The sequence below is a fragment of the Microtus oregoni genome, unplaced genomic scaffold (assembly GCF_018167655.1).
Source record: "Microtus oregoni isolate MIOR12 unplaced genomic scaffold, Mior012 000010F_ref0000083, whole genome shotgun sequence".
NCBI classification, from domain to species: domain Eukaryota; kingdom Metazoa; phylum Chordata; class Mammalia; order Rodentia; family Cricetidae; genus Microtus; species Microtus oregoni.
In genome coordinates, this window is record NW_024543069.1 from 52,853,658 (window position 1) to 52,869,403 (window position 15,746).

At 42.3% G+C, this 15,746-nt stretch overlaps 1 protein-coding gene across 27 annotated transcripts in view; it reads left to right on the top strand.

Moving 5' to 3' along the window:
- The window catches only part of Abi2 (abl interactor 2), a 98,875-nt gene that overhangs the window by 31,101 nt on the left and 52,028 nt on the right, over positions 1–15,746 (top strand). The window lies entirely within an intron of this gene.

Below are 15,746 nucleotides of genomic sequence, written 5' to 3' on the forward strand. Positions count from 1 at the left end.
TGATGTTATTACTTTTATAGTTTGATAGCAAAGTAAATTTGATGGATTTTATTAAAACTCAGTTGCCAAGGTAACTTAATCACTCCTGAAGTGAAAATTTACCTTTTTTTTTCCTAGAAAAAAAAATCTTCTGACAGGTTTTATTATGTCTTTACAGCTTTACAAATAGACTTGTTTGCTTGGTGGCTAATTTAAGTTTTCTCTTGTTAGGGTTTTTTTTTAAGCCCCTTTTTGGTGACTGTCTTAGTCCATGTTCTGTTGGTGTGAAGAGATACCATGACTAAGGCAATTTTTTTTTTTTGTTTTGTTTTTTGAGACAAGGTTTCTCTGTGTAGCTTTGGAGCCTGTCCTCCCGTCCTGGAACTAGCTCTTCTAGACCAGGCTGGCCTCGAACTCACAGAGCTCCACCTGCCTCTGCCTCCCAAATGCTGGAATTAAAGGTGCCCGCCACCACCATCCGGCTGATCATGGCAACTCTTATAAAGGAAAGCATTTAATTAGGGCTGGCGTATAGTTTAGTCCATTGTTACCGTGGCAGGAAGCATGTTGCCAAGCAGACAGACAGGGTAGAGGAGAGTAACTGATGATTCTTTTTTTGTTGTTTGATTGTTATTTTGGTTTTTGAGACAGGGTTTCTCTGTGTAGCTTTGGAGCCTGTCCTGAACTTGCTCTCTAAACCAGTATGGCCGCAAACTCACAGAGCTCTGTCTACCTATGTTCCCTGAGTGCTGGGATTGAAGGTGTGGGTCACCACTGCCTGGCAAAAATTGTGTATCTTGATCCATAAGCAGCAGGCAAAGAAACCTCTGGGCCTGGCTTCAGTATTTTTGAAACCTCAAAGTCTGCCCTAGTGACACTTCCTCCAACAGGGACAGACCTACTCCAACAAGGCCACTCCTCCTAATCCCTGTCAAGTATTGCTACTCCTTAATGAATAAGCATTCAAATATGAGACTGTGGGGTTATTTCTATTTAAACTACCATAGTAGTGTTGGGAATTGAACTTAGATTCTTGAACCTGCTAAGCTTTATTGCTGTGTTAAACTCCCAGCTCTGAGGAGACAGGTATTTGCTGTGCTTGGCTTTTACGAAGGTCCTGGGAATCTGAAGTCAGTTATCTTCTTTTATAGAAAGCACTTTGCCACTGAGCCATCAAGCAGCTCCTAAAGCTTCCTAAAATTATGCTTAAAACAACCAGTTTAATACAGTTTGATCTTTAGATTGGGAGAATATTATTTTGTGCCAAGAATTGACCCTAAAGGCCTCCTGTATTCTGAGTGTATATTCTAGGACCAAATTGTCTCTAGTTCGGAAAACTTCGGTAAAATAAAGTTTTTTTGTGTGTGTGTGTTTAGAAAGCAGATACTTAGGAACTACTCCAGAACAGTAATGGCAAATTTAAACGGAACAAATTGTAAATATTTTAGGTATTGTGGGCCACAGTCATCTTATTGTACTACTTTTTTAAACACATGTATCTTTTTTTTTGGGGGGGGGATAAGATTTTACTGGGTATATTATTTAGGATGCGTGTGTATACATCCTTGTGTTTTTGACAACTTGGTAAAAGTGTTAAACCCCTTCTTAGTTTGTGGGCTGTATAAAAATATGTTCTGTGGCCCTAGGCCTAGACTATCTGACAGACTTTTTTTGGGAAGCAGGAATTTTGAAGAATTGTTCTTCCTTGTCTTGGCAAAGTTTGTCAGTTGCTTTCTTGTGTGTTCTGCTTGTCCAGTTTGGACAATATACTGTCAGCTGGTGGACCACAGTCTGATTCTGAGATTCCTGGAGGCAGGATTGCCATTGTAGACTGAGGTAGAGTTAAGAGCTAGTGGCTGGCTGTTTTTGCTTTTCTGACTTTCAGGTTGAACTGCAGTATCTTTCGCTGGGTTTTTATTAATCAAGTCCTGGAAAATTAGCTGCTGCTCAGTCTTGGTGTGATGGGAAGGTGCGGGGCTTCTCTGAGGCTGGACCGTCTTGGCTAACTACTTTGAAGATGTCCTTAGCATTTTGTAGTCAAGGGTGATATTTGGGTGGTGTTTGTCTGCTTAGGCTTCTAGCATATTTCCCATCAATAGCTAGTCAATTTCATCATTACTTTGTGCTAGAGGGCCTGGTAGACCTGTATGGGATCTGATATGTGTTAGATACAAGGGATGATTTCTATTTCTGATTATTTCTTGTAATTGAATAAATCACAAAGTTAATTCTGAATCATTTGGAATAAGTTCTATTGTTTCAATATGTAAAATAACTTTCTGTATATTGAGTCAGTAACTATATTAAGAGGTTTGCAAAAATCTAATAATACCATGAGAATAGCATATAATTCTGACTTTTGAACAGAATCCTAGGGCTTTGAGCTACTTTACTTAGATTTCCTGACTTACAGCCTGCCTTTTCTGATTTATTTGCATCAGCATAGAATGTAGGGGCTTTAGAATTGGTGTTTGCTATGTAGAATTGGTGTTTGCTGTGTAGAATTGGTGTTTGCTGTGAGGAAGGATCCAATTAGTTCTCTTTCTTTTGGAATATTTGTTGCTAATCTCTTGCAAAAAAAAATCTACTGCAAGCTCTTCACCAGTATTCATTTTCTGTCCATATGAGGTAATTAGTTAAAGGCACCACAATTTCTGCTTGGTCTATTCCTGATAATTGATGAAGTCTTAATTTCCCTTTCAGAATCAATACAGAATCTTTCTAAATAGCTCTTTAAGTTTTTTGCACTGTTTGTGTGGCAGAAATGTCCATTTTAAAATATTATCTTCTCTGTGCGTGAGAATTCCTGTGGGAGAATACATAGAAGGTAAAATAACCAGAATACAATCAAGCTCTAAATATAAACAATCCACACGTGTATCTTTTTTTTTTTTTTTAATTTTTTTTTTTAATAATTTTTTTTATTAAGAAAAGAAGAAATAAAAACATAAACAAAAAACAAGTTTCCACCTCCTCCCAGCCTCCCATTTCCCTCCCCCTCCTCCCACCCTTCTCCCCCTCCTCCCACCCTTCTACCCCTCCCCCCACTCCTCTCCCCCTCCCTCTCCAGTCCACAGAGCAGTCCAGGTTCCCTGCCCTGTGGTAAGTCCTAGGTCCTCCCCCCTCCGTCCATATCTAGGAAGGTGAACATCCAAACTGGCTAGGCTTCCACAAAGCCAGCACATTAAGTAGGATCAAAACCCCGTGCGATTGTCCTTGGCGTCTCATTAGCCCTCATTGTTCGCCATGTTCAGAGAGTCCGGTTTTATCCCATGCTTTTTCGGTCACAGTCCAGCTGGCCTTGGTGAGCTCCCAGTAGATGAGCTCCACTGTCTCAGTGGGTGGGTGCACGCCTCGTGGTCCCGACTTCTTTGCTCATGTTCTCCCTCCTTCTGCTCCTCATTGGGACCTTGGGAGCTCAGTCCAGTGCTCCAGTGTGGGTCTCTGTCTCTGTCTCCATCCATCACCAGATGAAGGTTCTATGATGATATGCAAGATATTCGTCAGTATTGTTCTCGGATAGGGTCATTTCAGGTTCCCAATCCTCAGCTACCCAAGGAACTAACTGGGAACCTCATGTTGAGCACTTGGGAGCCCCTCTAGGGTCAAATCTCTTGCTCACCCTAAAGTGGTTCCCTTAACTAAGAATTGTGGTTCCGTGCTCCCCTATCCACCTTTCCTTTATCCCAATTCTCCTGATTCCCCAAATCCCCCCTCCTTCCCTTCTACCTTTTCTCTCCCCATCTCCCCTTACCCCCATCCCATCCCACCCCCAAGATCCTAATTTTCTCCCCGGCAATTGGGTCTACTTCCCTTAGCCAAGAGGATAACTATATGTTTTTCCTTGGGTTCACCTTCTTACTTAGCTTCTTTAGGTTCACCTATTGTAGACTCCGTGGCCCTAATTTATGGCTAGAAACCAATTATGAGCGAGTACATCCCAAGTTCATCTTTTTGGGTCTGGGACACCTCACTCAGGATAGTGTTTTCTATTTCCATCCATTTGCCTGCAAAATTCGAGAAGTCATTGTTTTTTACCGCAGCGTAGTACTCTAGCGTGTATATATTCCATACTTTCTTCATCCATTCTTCCATTGAAGGGCATCTAGGTTGTTTCCAGGTTCTGGCTATTACAAATAATACTGCTATGAACATAGTTGAACAAATGCTTTTGTCATATGATAGAGCATCTCTTGGGTATATTCCCAGGAGTGGTATTGCTGGGTCCAGGGGTAAGTTGATCCCGAATTTCCTGAGAAACCGAAACACTGACTTCCACAGTGGTTGCACAAGATGGCATTCCCACCAGCAATGGATGAGGGTACCCGTTCCTCCACAGCCTCTCCAGCAAAGGTTATCCTTGGTGTTTTTGACTTTAGCCATTCTGACAGGTGTAAGATGATATCTCAAAGTTGTTTTGATTTGCATTTCCCTGATTGCTAAGGAAGTTGAGCACGACTTTAAGTGTCTTTTGGCCATTTGAACTTCCTCTGCTGAGAATTCTCTGTTCAGTTCAGTGCCCCATTTTTTAATTGGGTTAATTAGCATTTTAAAGTCTAGTTTCTTGAGTTCTTTATATATTTTGGAGATCAGACCTTTGTCTGTTGTGGGGTTGGTGAAGATCTTCTCCCAATCAGTAGGTTGCCTTTGTGTCTTATTGACTATGTCCTTTGCTTTACAGAAGCTTCTCAGTTTAAGTAGGTCCCATTTATTCAATGTTGCCCTTAATGTCTGTGCTTCTGGGGTTATACATAGGAAGCGATCTCCTGTGCCCAGCTCCTGTAGGGTACTTCCCACTTTCTCTTCTATCAGGTTCAGTGTGTTCGGGCTGATATTGAGGTCTTTAATCCATTTGGACTTGAGTTTTGTGCACGGTGATAGATAAGGGTCTATTTTCATTCTTCTACAAGATGACATCCAGTTGTGCCAGCACCATTTGTTGAAGATACTTTCTTTCTTCCATTTTATACTTTTAGCTCCTTTATCGAAAATCAGGTGTTCATAGGTTTGTGGGATAAAATCCGGGTCTTCTATACGATTCCATTGGTCGACTTCTCTGTTTTTATGCCAGTACCACACTGTTTTCATTACTGTAGCTCTGTAATAGAGTTTGAAGTCAGGGATGGTAATGCCTCCAGAAGATCCTTTATTGTATAGGATTGTTTTGGCTATCCTGGGTTTTTTGTTTTTCCATATAAAGTTGATTATTGTCCTCTCCAGATCTGTGAAGAATTTTGATGGGATCTTGATGGGGATTGCATTGAATCTATAAATAGCCTTTGGTAGAATTGCCATTTTTACTATGTTGATCCTCCCAATCCAAGAGCAAGGGAGGTCCATCCATTTTTTGGTATCCTCTTCAATTTCTTTCTTCAATGCCTTAAAGTTCTTGTCAAATAGATCTTTCACTTCCTTGGTTAGATGTACCCCAAGATATTTTATGCTGTTTTTGGCTATTGTGAATGGTGAAGCTTCTCTGATTTCCCTCTCTGCTTCCATATCCTTTGTGTATAAGAGGGCGACTGATTTTTTGGAGTTGATCTTGTATCCTGCCACATTACTAAAGCTGTTTATCAGCTGTAGGAGTTCTTTGGTGGAGTTTTTGGGGTCGCTTATGTACACTATCATATCATCTGCAAATAACGAAAGTTTAACTTCTTTCTTTCCAATTCGAATCCCCTTGATTCCATTATGTTGTCTTATTGCTATTGCTAGAACTTCAAGCACTATATTGAAGAGGTATGGGGAGAGTGGACAGCCTTGTCTTGTTCCTGAGTTAAGTGGGATGGCTTTGAGTTTCTCTCCGTTTAATTTGATGTTAGCTGTCGGCTTGCTGTATATAGCTTTTATTATATTTAGGTATGACCCTTGTATCCCTAATCTCTCCAAGACTTTTAACATAAATGGATGTTGAATTTTGTCAAATGCTTTTTCAGCATCTAATGAAATGATCATATGGTTTTTTTCTTTCAGTTTATTTATATGCTGGATTACATTGATAGATTTTCGTATGCTGAACCAGCCCTGCATCTCAGGAATGAAGCCTACTTGATCATAATGGATAATTTTTCGGATGTGTTCTTGGATTCGATTTGCCAGTATTTTGTTGAGGATTTTTGCGTCGATATTCATGAGTGAGATTGGCCTGTAGTTCTCTTTCCTGGTTGAGTCTTTGAGTGGTTTTGGTATCAGAGTAATTGTGGCTTCATAAAAGGAGTTTGGTAATGACCCTTCTGTTTCTATCTTGTGGAATACATTAAGGAGTATAGGTATTAGATCTTCTTGGAAGATCTGGTAGAATTCCGCATTGAAACCATCTGGTCCTGGGCTTTTTTTGGTAGGGAGGTTTTTGATAACCTCTTCTAATTCTTCGCGACTAACAGGTCTATTTAGATTGTTCACCAGGTCCTGATTTAACTTTGGTATATGATATTTATCTAAAAAAGTATCCATTTCCTTTACATTTTCCAATTTTGTGGCATATAGGCTTTTGTAGTAAGATCTAATGATTCTCTGAATTTCCTCTGTGTCTGTGGTTATGTCCCCCTTTTCATTTCTGATCTTATTAATTTGCAAATCCTCTCTCTGCCGTTTGATTAGCTTGGATAGTGGTTTGTCAATCTTGTTGATTTTCTCCAGGAACCAGCTTTTTGTTTCATTGATTTTTTGTATTGTTTTCTGTGTTTCTATTTTGTTGATTTCAGCCCTCATTTTGATTATTTCCAGTCTTCTACTCCTCCTAGGTGAGTCTGCTTCTTTTTTTTCTAGAGCTTTCAGGTGGGCTGTTAAGTCTCCAATGTGAGCTTTCTCTGTTTTCTTTAAGTGGGCACTTAGTGCTATGAACTTTCCTCTTAGGACTGCTTTCATAGTGTCCCATAAGTTTGAGTATGTTGTTTCTTTATTTTCATTGAATTCCAGGAAGACTTTAATTTCTTTCTTTATTTCTTCCTTAATCCAGCTATGGTTCAATAGTTGACTGTTCAGTTTCCATGACTTTGTATGCTTTCTGGGGGTAGCATTATTGTTGAATTCTAACTTTAATCCATGGTGATCTGATAAGACACAGGTGGTTACTAATATTTTTTTGTAACTGTGGATGTTTGCTTTGTTACCGACTATGTGGTCGATTTTCGAGAAGGTTCCATGAGCTGCAGAGAAGAAGGTATATTCTTTCCTATTTGGATGGAATGTTCTATAGATGTCTGTTAAGTCCATTTGATTCATTACCTCCACTAATTCTCTTATTTCTCTGTTAGGTTCCTGTCTGATTGACCTGTCCATTGGTGAGAGAGGAGTGTTGAAGTCTCCTACTATTAGTGTGTGCGGTTTGATGGCTGCCTTGAATTTTAGCAATGTTTCTTTTATGTACGTGGGTGCTTTTATATTAGGGGCATAGATGTTCAGGATTGAGACTTCATCCTGATGAACTGTTCCTGTTATGAGTATAAAATGCCCCTCTCCATCTCTTCTGATTGATTTAAGTTTAAAGTCAACTTTGTTAGAGATTAGTATGGCCACACCTGCCTGTTTCTTAGGTCCATTTGCTTGATAGGCCTTTTCCCAGCCCTTTACTCTGAGTAGGTGCCTGTCTTTGTGGTTGAGGTGTGTTTCTTGTAAACAGCAGAATGTTGGATCCTGTTTTCTTATCCAATCTCTTAGCCTGTGCCTTTTTATAGGTGAGTTGAGTCCATTGACATTAAGTGATATTAATGACCAGTGGTTGTTAACTCCGGTCATTTTTTTTTAGTCGTAGAGTTTGTGTGTTTCCCTTCTTTGTTTTGTGTTGGTGAAGGGTCTCTAGATGTCTGAGTTATTGTGGTCATTGTTGGACTCCTTGGTTAGTGATTTTCCTTCAATTACTTTCTGTAAGGCTGGATTTGTGGCTGCGTATTGTTTAAATTTGTTTTTATCCTGGAAGATTTTATTTTCTCCATTTATAGTGAATGAAAGCTTGGCTGGGTATAGTAATCTGGGCTTGCACCCATGGTCTCTCAGTTTCTGCAGTACATCTATCCAGGACCTTCTGGCTTTCATGGTTTCCATGGAGAAGTCAGGTGTAAGTCTGATAGGTTTACCTTTATAAGTAATTTGGCCTTTTTCCTTTGCAGCTCTTAATATTCTTTCCTTATTCTGTATGCTTTGTGTTTTGATAATTATATGGCGAGGGGATGTTTTTTTTTGATCCAGCCTATTCGGTGTTCTGTATGCTTCTTGCACCTTCATAGGAAAATCTTTCCTTAGGTTGGGAAAGTTTTCTTCTATAATTTTATTAAATAGATTTTCTGGACCATTGAGCTGCCCTTCTTCTCCTTCTTCTACTCCTATTATTCTTAGGTTTGGTCTTTTTATTGTGTCCCATATTTCCTGAATGTTTTGTGATGAGAGTTTGTTGGACTTGCTGTTTTCTTTGATCAGTGTGTTTATTTTCTCTATGGTATCTTCAGAATCCGAGAATCTTTCTTCTATCTCTTGTATTCTGCTGGTTATGCTTGTTTCTGTAGTCTCTATTCGTTTACCTAGATTTTCCATGTCCAGACGGCCCTCTGTTTGTGTTTTCTTCTTTGCCTCCATTTCAGTTTTCAGGTCTTGAACTGTTTCCATTATCTGTTTGATTGTTTTTCCTTGGTTTTCTATGGTATCATTCACTGATTTATTCAATTCTTCAAACTTTCTGTTATATTTCTCATCCATTTCTATAAGGGCGTTTTTTACATGCTGTTTAAGGGTGTCAATCACTTTCATGAAGTCAATCTTTTCTCCTTCCTCTTGATTAAGGGGTTCTTGTCCTCCCGTTGTGAGGTCGCTTGTTTCTGGTAGCTTCATGTTGCTTTTCAGCTTGTTGGGCGAATTCTTGCCTTGACGTCGGCCCATCTCTTCTTCCAAATGCTCCCTATGGATCTTCTTTTACCGGATTAGGTCTCCTTGCCTACCAAACGCTGTCTCTCCCCAATGTTGGCTCTCCCAATGCTGGGTCTCCTGGCGCCGAAAGATCAGGCCTCCGTGCCTGTTGGGCAGCTCGCAGACAAAGCGCCTACCCCGCTTGGTGCAGGCAGGCCACAGAAACAAAGGAACTGCTGCCCGCCCGGGAGCCCCGGATACTCGGACCCAGCGCCCAGATAGGCTGGGCTGGGCGATGCCACGCGCCTAAAGAGGGCAGTGGGGGCGAAGTGGGGAGGGCTCTGGACGGAAGCTGGGCGGGCCAGGAAGAAAGAGGCAGCAGAGAGCCCAAGCAGGACAGGGGGCCAAGAAACCCCCGAGCTCCCCGTCCCAGGCTGGCGCCGTGGGCCAGAAACTCACCCCAATGCTGGGTCTCCTGGCGCCGAAAGATCAGGCCTCCGTGCTGGTTGGGCAGCTCGCAGACAAAGCGCCTACCCCGCTTGGTGCAGGCAGGCCACAGAAACAAAGGAACTGCTGCCCCCCGGGAGCCCCAGGTACTCGGACTCAGCGCCCAGATAGGCTGGGCTGGGCGATGCCACGCGCCAAAAGAGGGCAGTGGGGGCGAAGTGGGGAGGGCTCTGGACGGAAGCTGGGTGGGCCAGGAAGAAAGAGGCAGCACCCGGGGAGTAGAGGCCCTGCAGAGAGCCCAAGCAGGACAGGGGGCCAAGAAACCCCCGAGCTCCCCGTCCCAGGCTGGCGCCGTGGGCCAGAAACTCACCCCAATGCTGGGTCTCCTGGCGCCGAAAGATCAGGCCTCCGTGCTGGTTGGGCAGCTCGCAGACAAAGCGCCTACCCCGCTTGGTGCAGGCAGGCCACAGAAACAAAGGAACTGCTGCCCGCCCGGGAGCCCCGGGTACTCGGACCCAGCGCCCAGATAGGCTGCGCTGGGCGATGCCACGCGCCAAAAGAGGGCAGTGGGGGCGAAGTGGGGAGGGCTCTGGACGGAAGTTGGGTGGGCCAGGAAGAAAGAGGCAGCAGAGAGCCCAAGCAGGACAGGGGGCCAAGAAACCCCCGAGCTCCCCGTCCCAGGCTGGCGCCGTGGGCCAGAAACTCACCCCAATGCTGGGTCTCCTGGCGCCGAAAGATCAGGCCTCCGTGCTGGTTGGGCAGCTCGCAGACAAAGCGCCTACCCCGCTTGGTGCAGGCAGGCCACAGAAACAAAGGAACTGCTGCCCGCCCGGGAGCCCCGGGTACTCGGACCCAGCGCCCAGATAGGCTGCGCTGGGCGATGCCACCACGCCAAAAGAGGGCAGTGGGGGCGAAGTGGGGAGGGCTCTGGACGGAAGCTGGGCGGGCCAGGAAGAAAGAGGCAGCAGAGAGCCCAAGCAGGACAGGGGGCCAAGAAACCCCCGAGCTCCCCGTCCCAGGCTGGCGCCGTGGGCCAGAAACTCACCCCAATCCACACGTGTATCTTGTAATTTCTTTTCTACCAAAGTCAATTCTCTATCATCCTTAGCTTATAATTTTGTTCGACTAAGTAAATCCTTATCACTTTGTAATGGTTAAAATAAATTGCTTAGTTTTTGAGTTGTCAATCTAATTTTGGGCCATACCCAGTTACTATCTCCCAGCATTTTTTGAAAGTCTTTAAGGGTTCGAATTTGATCTCCCCTGATTTGTACTTTCTCTGATTGAATTTGTAAACCTATTTTATATCTTAGGTAATTAATAGACTCTCCTCTTTGTATTTTTTCAGGAGCAATTTGTAATCCCCAACAAGGCAAAATTTTCTTTACCTCTTCAAACATTTTTTCTAAGGTATTTGAGTCTGAATTAACTAGTAAGATATTACACATATAATGATAAATTTTAGGCTGAGGAAACTGTTTATGAATTATTTACAAGAGCTGTTGTACCAATAATGACATAAGGTAATTCTGTTTAACATCCCTTATGGAAGAACTTTCCACTGATAACAGGCTGGGAATTATACGTAGGCTCTATGAAGCCAAATTTTTCTCTGTCCTGTTCTTGTGAAAGTATAGTAAAAAAGAAGTCTTTTAAGTTAATAACTATAATAGCCCATCCTTCAGGTAATAATAAAAACAAGGGAATTTGAAGCTATAAAGAGCCCATTGGTTGGATTACCTTAGTAATAGCTCTTGGATCTGTTACTAATCTCTATATTCCAGATTTCTTTTTAATGACAACTATAGAAGAATTCTAAGTGCTGGTTGATTCTTTAATATGTTGAACATTTAGCTGTTTCTGTATCAGCTGTTCTAATGCCTGTATTTTTCTGATATCAAAGGCCATTGTTCCACCCACACAGGTCTGTCAGTTAACCATTTTAAAGGTAGGGCTGTTGAAAGATCAATAGCTGCTGTGTCTTGTTTATGTACAAGAATGGTTGGGGACTATTCTTGATAATATCTTTTAATATTTCTCTCAGAAGCATTTTTTATGATTTGTTTCTGACATTGGAGGAATGTTAATCTAGGTTTTCCATTGTTGTAACAAATCATGACCCCATATTTATTACTATGTTGGCCATATATGGATTTAATTTTCCTATCTGTCTTGTGGCTGTATAGACTCAAACCATCTTGCCCCAAGATAAAGTTCCAATCCCTAGAAGCTAAATATTTACCATTTGAAGAAGCCAATCTGGATACCAAAATTTTGGTGAAATTATTGTTAGATCTGTGCTTGGGTCTAATAAACCTTCAATCACAATGCCATTTATTTGTATTTTTAGCTTTGGTCTTTGCAATTTATAGGAGTTTGCAAAAATACTTGTTTTATGGTCTTTCTGAAAATTTTTTTTTAATCTCCTGAAGCTGTCTTTCTTTCTTCCAGAGCAGTATGGTTTCTCACAATGAGCATTCATTATGTCTTTTAATTGCTTTGTGGAAAGTTTCCCCAATGCTGACATGGAATGATTGTACCAAATTTGACATGATTGCCTGCAGGATGTCCCCTGAGGCTAACATCCCTTCATTTAATTTTGTCACTTTAAACCATCTGTTGGGGAACCAGGAGAAGCCTGCAGCCCACGGGGAGAGGAAGCCAATGGCCTGTAAAGCGGACATGGGGTTGTGCGGGAGAAGCCTGCATGAGAGAAGCAAGGGCATAGGGCCACCTGAATGACAGAGCCAGCCAGCTGGGAGGGGCTAACTCTGGTGCGATTGGAGACCTAGCCACCTGTGGTGTGTCTGCTGTAGAGAGGCTGCAATAGGAAAATCCCAGCTTTAGCAGAGGGCTTGGAAGAGGAAGGGAAAGCTAGCCTTGTTGGTGATTCTGGTGACTACAAAGCCAGCAGTGAGCTGCTGTGTCATGATCTTGTGCCCCGTGTTGGATGCCAGATGAAGTATTTATCTAATTATTCTTTATCAGTAAAAACTTGGGAGCCAAATATTGGGATAAGAATCTGAGTGATCGGAGAAGCTGTGGAGAAGTGATCAGTGACCGCCTATCTCTGTCCTTCCTTCATCCAGAAGGTGGTGAAAATCTTTCTGAGCCCCACCCTGCTACTTCTTGTGTGTCTCTCTCTGTCTTTGGTCCTCCAAACCTCTATGGCTAATTTTGGTCGGCTTAGTAGCTCTGCCCTCTGATTCAAAGATAAACTTTATTGACAGTCTTGAGTGTGATCAAAATATCTCACAACAGCTGAGTCATTTCACTGGCACCCTGTTAGATTTTCAGATAGATGATTTATGGAAGATGTTAGTTTGGAGCATATTTGTAATTTGAGTAATTTTTAGTTGAAATATATTTTATTTTTTTATCTTTATATTGTTTTTTTAATTGAGAAAAGGAAAAAAAAGTTTCAGCCTCCTCCCAGCCTCCCATTTTCCTCCCCCTCCTCCCACCCTTCTTCCCCTCCCCCTACTCCTCTCCTCCTCCCTCTCCAGTTCAAAGAGCAGTCAGGGTTCCCTGCCCTGTGGAAAGTCCAAGGTCCTCCCCCCTCCGTCCATGTCTAGGAAGATGAACATCCAAACTGGCTAGGCTCCCACAAAGCCAGAACATGAAGTAGGATCAAAACCCCGAGCCATTGTCCTTGGCTTCTCATCAGCCCTCATTGCTCGCCATGTTCAGAGAGTCCAGTTTTATCCCATGCTTTTTCAGTCACAGTCCAGCTGGCCTTGGTGAGCTCCCAATAGATCAGCCCCACTGTGTCAGTGGGTGGGTGCTCCCCTCGTGGTCCTGACTTCTTTGCTCATGTTCTCCCTCCTTCTGCTCCTCATTGGGACCTTGGGAGCTCAGTCCAGTGCTTCAGTGTGGGTCTCTGTCTCTGTCTCCATCCATCACCAGATGAAGGTTCTATGATGATATGCAAGATATTCGTCAGTATTGCTATAGGATAGGGTCATTTCAGGTTCCCTATCCTCAGCTGCCCAAGGAACTAACTGGGGACATCGCCTTGGGCATCTGGGAGCCACTCTAGGTTCAAGTCTCATGCCAACCCTAAGGTGGCTCCCTTAACTAAGAATTGTGGTTCCGTGCTCCCCTATCCAACCTTCCTTTATCCCAATCATCCTGTTTCCCCAAGTTCCCCCCATCCTCCCCTTCTCACTTTTCTCTCCCCATCTCCCCTTACCCCCATCTCACCCCACCCCCAAGATCCCAATTTTCTCCCCTGTAATTTTGTCTACTTCCCATAGATAGTTATCCCTTGGGTTCACCTTCTTATTTAGCTTCTTTAGGTTCACCAATTGTAGACTCTGTGACCCTTATTTATAGTTAGAAGCCAATTATGAGTGAGTACATCCCAAGTTCATCTTTTTGGGTCTGGGTTACCTCACTCAAGATAGTGTTTTCTATTTCCATCCATTTGCATGCAAAATTCGAGAAGTCATTGTTTTTTACCGCAGCGTAGTACTCTAATGTGTAGATATTCCATACTTTCTTCATCCATCCTTCCATTGAAGGACATCTAGGTCGTTTCCAGGTTCTGGCTATTACAAATAATACTGCTATGAACATAGTTGAACAAATGCTTTTGTCATATGATAGGGCATCTATGGTTATATTCCCAAGAGTGGTATTGCTGGGTCCAGGGGTAGGTTGATCCCAAATTTCCTGAGAAACTGAAACACTGCTTTCCAAAGTGGTTGCACAAGATTGCATTCCCACCCCTTCCTCCACAGCCTCTCCAGCAATGGCTATCATTGGTGTTTTTGATTTTAGCCATTCTGACAGGTGTAAGATGATATCTCAAAGTTGTTTTGATTTGCATTTCCCTGATCGCTAAGGAGGTTGAGCATGACCTTAAGTGTCTTTTGGCCATTTGAACTTCTTCTGTTGAGAATTCTCTGTTCAGTTCAGTGCCCCATTTTTTAATTGGGTTAATTAGCATTTTAAAGTCTAGTTTCTTGAGTTCTCTATATATTTTGGAGATCAGACCTTTGTCTGTTGCGGGGTTTGTGAAGATCTTCCCCCAGTCAGTAGGTTGCCTTTTTGTCTTGGTGACAGTGTCCTTTGCTTTACAGAAGCTTCTCAGTTTTAGTAGGTCCCATTTATTCAACGTTGCCCTTAATGTCTGTGCTGCTGGGGTTATACCTAGGAAGCGATCTCCTGTGCCCATGTGCTGTAGGGTACTTCCCACTTTCTCTTCTATCAGGTTCAGTGTGTTCGGACTGATATTGAGGTCTTTGATCCATTTGGACTTGAGTTTTGTGCATGGTGATAGATATGGGTCTATTTTCATTCTTCTACAGGTTGACATCCAGTTGTGCCAGCACCATTTGTTGAAGATGCTTTCTTTCTTCCATTGTATACTTTTAGCTCCTTTATCGAAAATGAGGTGTTCATAGGTTTGTGGGTTAAAATCCGGGTCTTCTATACGATTCCATTGGTCGACTTCTCTGTTTTTATGCCAGTACTACACTGTTTTCATTACTGTAGCTCTGTAATAGAGTTTGAAGTCAGGGATGGTAATGCCTCCAGCAGATCCTTTATTGTATAGGATTGTTTTGTCTATCCTGGGTTTTTTGTTTTTCCATATAAAGTTGATTATTGTCCTCTCCAGATCTGTGAAGAATTTTGATGGGACCTTGATGGGGATTGCATTGAATCTATAAATTGCCTTTGGTAGAATTGCCATTTTTTTTTTTTTTTTTTTTGGTTTTTCGAGACAGGGTTTCTCTGTGGTTTTGGAGCCTGTCCTGGAACTAGCTTTTGTAGACCAGTAGAATTGCCATTTTTACTATGTTGATCCTCCCAATCCAAGAGCAAGGGAGGTCCTTCCATTTTCTGGTATCCTCTTCAATTTCTTTCTTCAATGCCTTAAAGTTCTTGTCAAATAGATCTTTCACTTCCTTGGTTAGAGTTACCCCAAGATATTTTATGCTGTTTGTGGCTATCGTGAATGGTGAAGCTTCTCTGATTTCCCTCTCTGCTTCCATATCCTTTGTGTATAAGAGGGCGACTGATTTTTTGGAGTTGATCTTGTATCCTGCCACATTACTAAAGCTGTTTATCAGCTGTAAAAGTTCTTTGGTGGAGTTTTGGGAGTCGCTTATGTACACTATCATATCATCTGCAAATAACGAAAGTTTAACTTCTTCCTTTCCAATTCGAATCCCCTTGATCCCATTATGTTGTCTTATTGCTATTGCTAGAACTTCAAGCACTATATTGAAGAGGTATGGCGAGAGTGGACATCCTTGTCGTGTTCCTGAGTTAAGTGGGATGGCTTTGAGTTTCTCTCCGTTTAATTTGATGTTAGCTGTCGGCTTGCTGTATATAGCTTTTATTATATTTAGGTATGACCCTTGTATCCCTTATCTCTCCTATACTTTTATCATAAAGGGATGTTGAATTTTGTCAAATGCTTTTTCAGCATCTAATGAAATGATCATATGGTTTTTTTCTTTCAGTTTATTTAT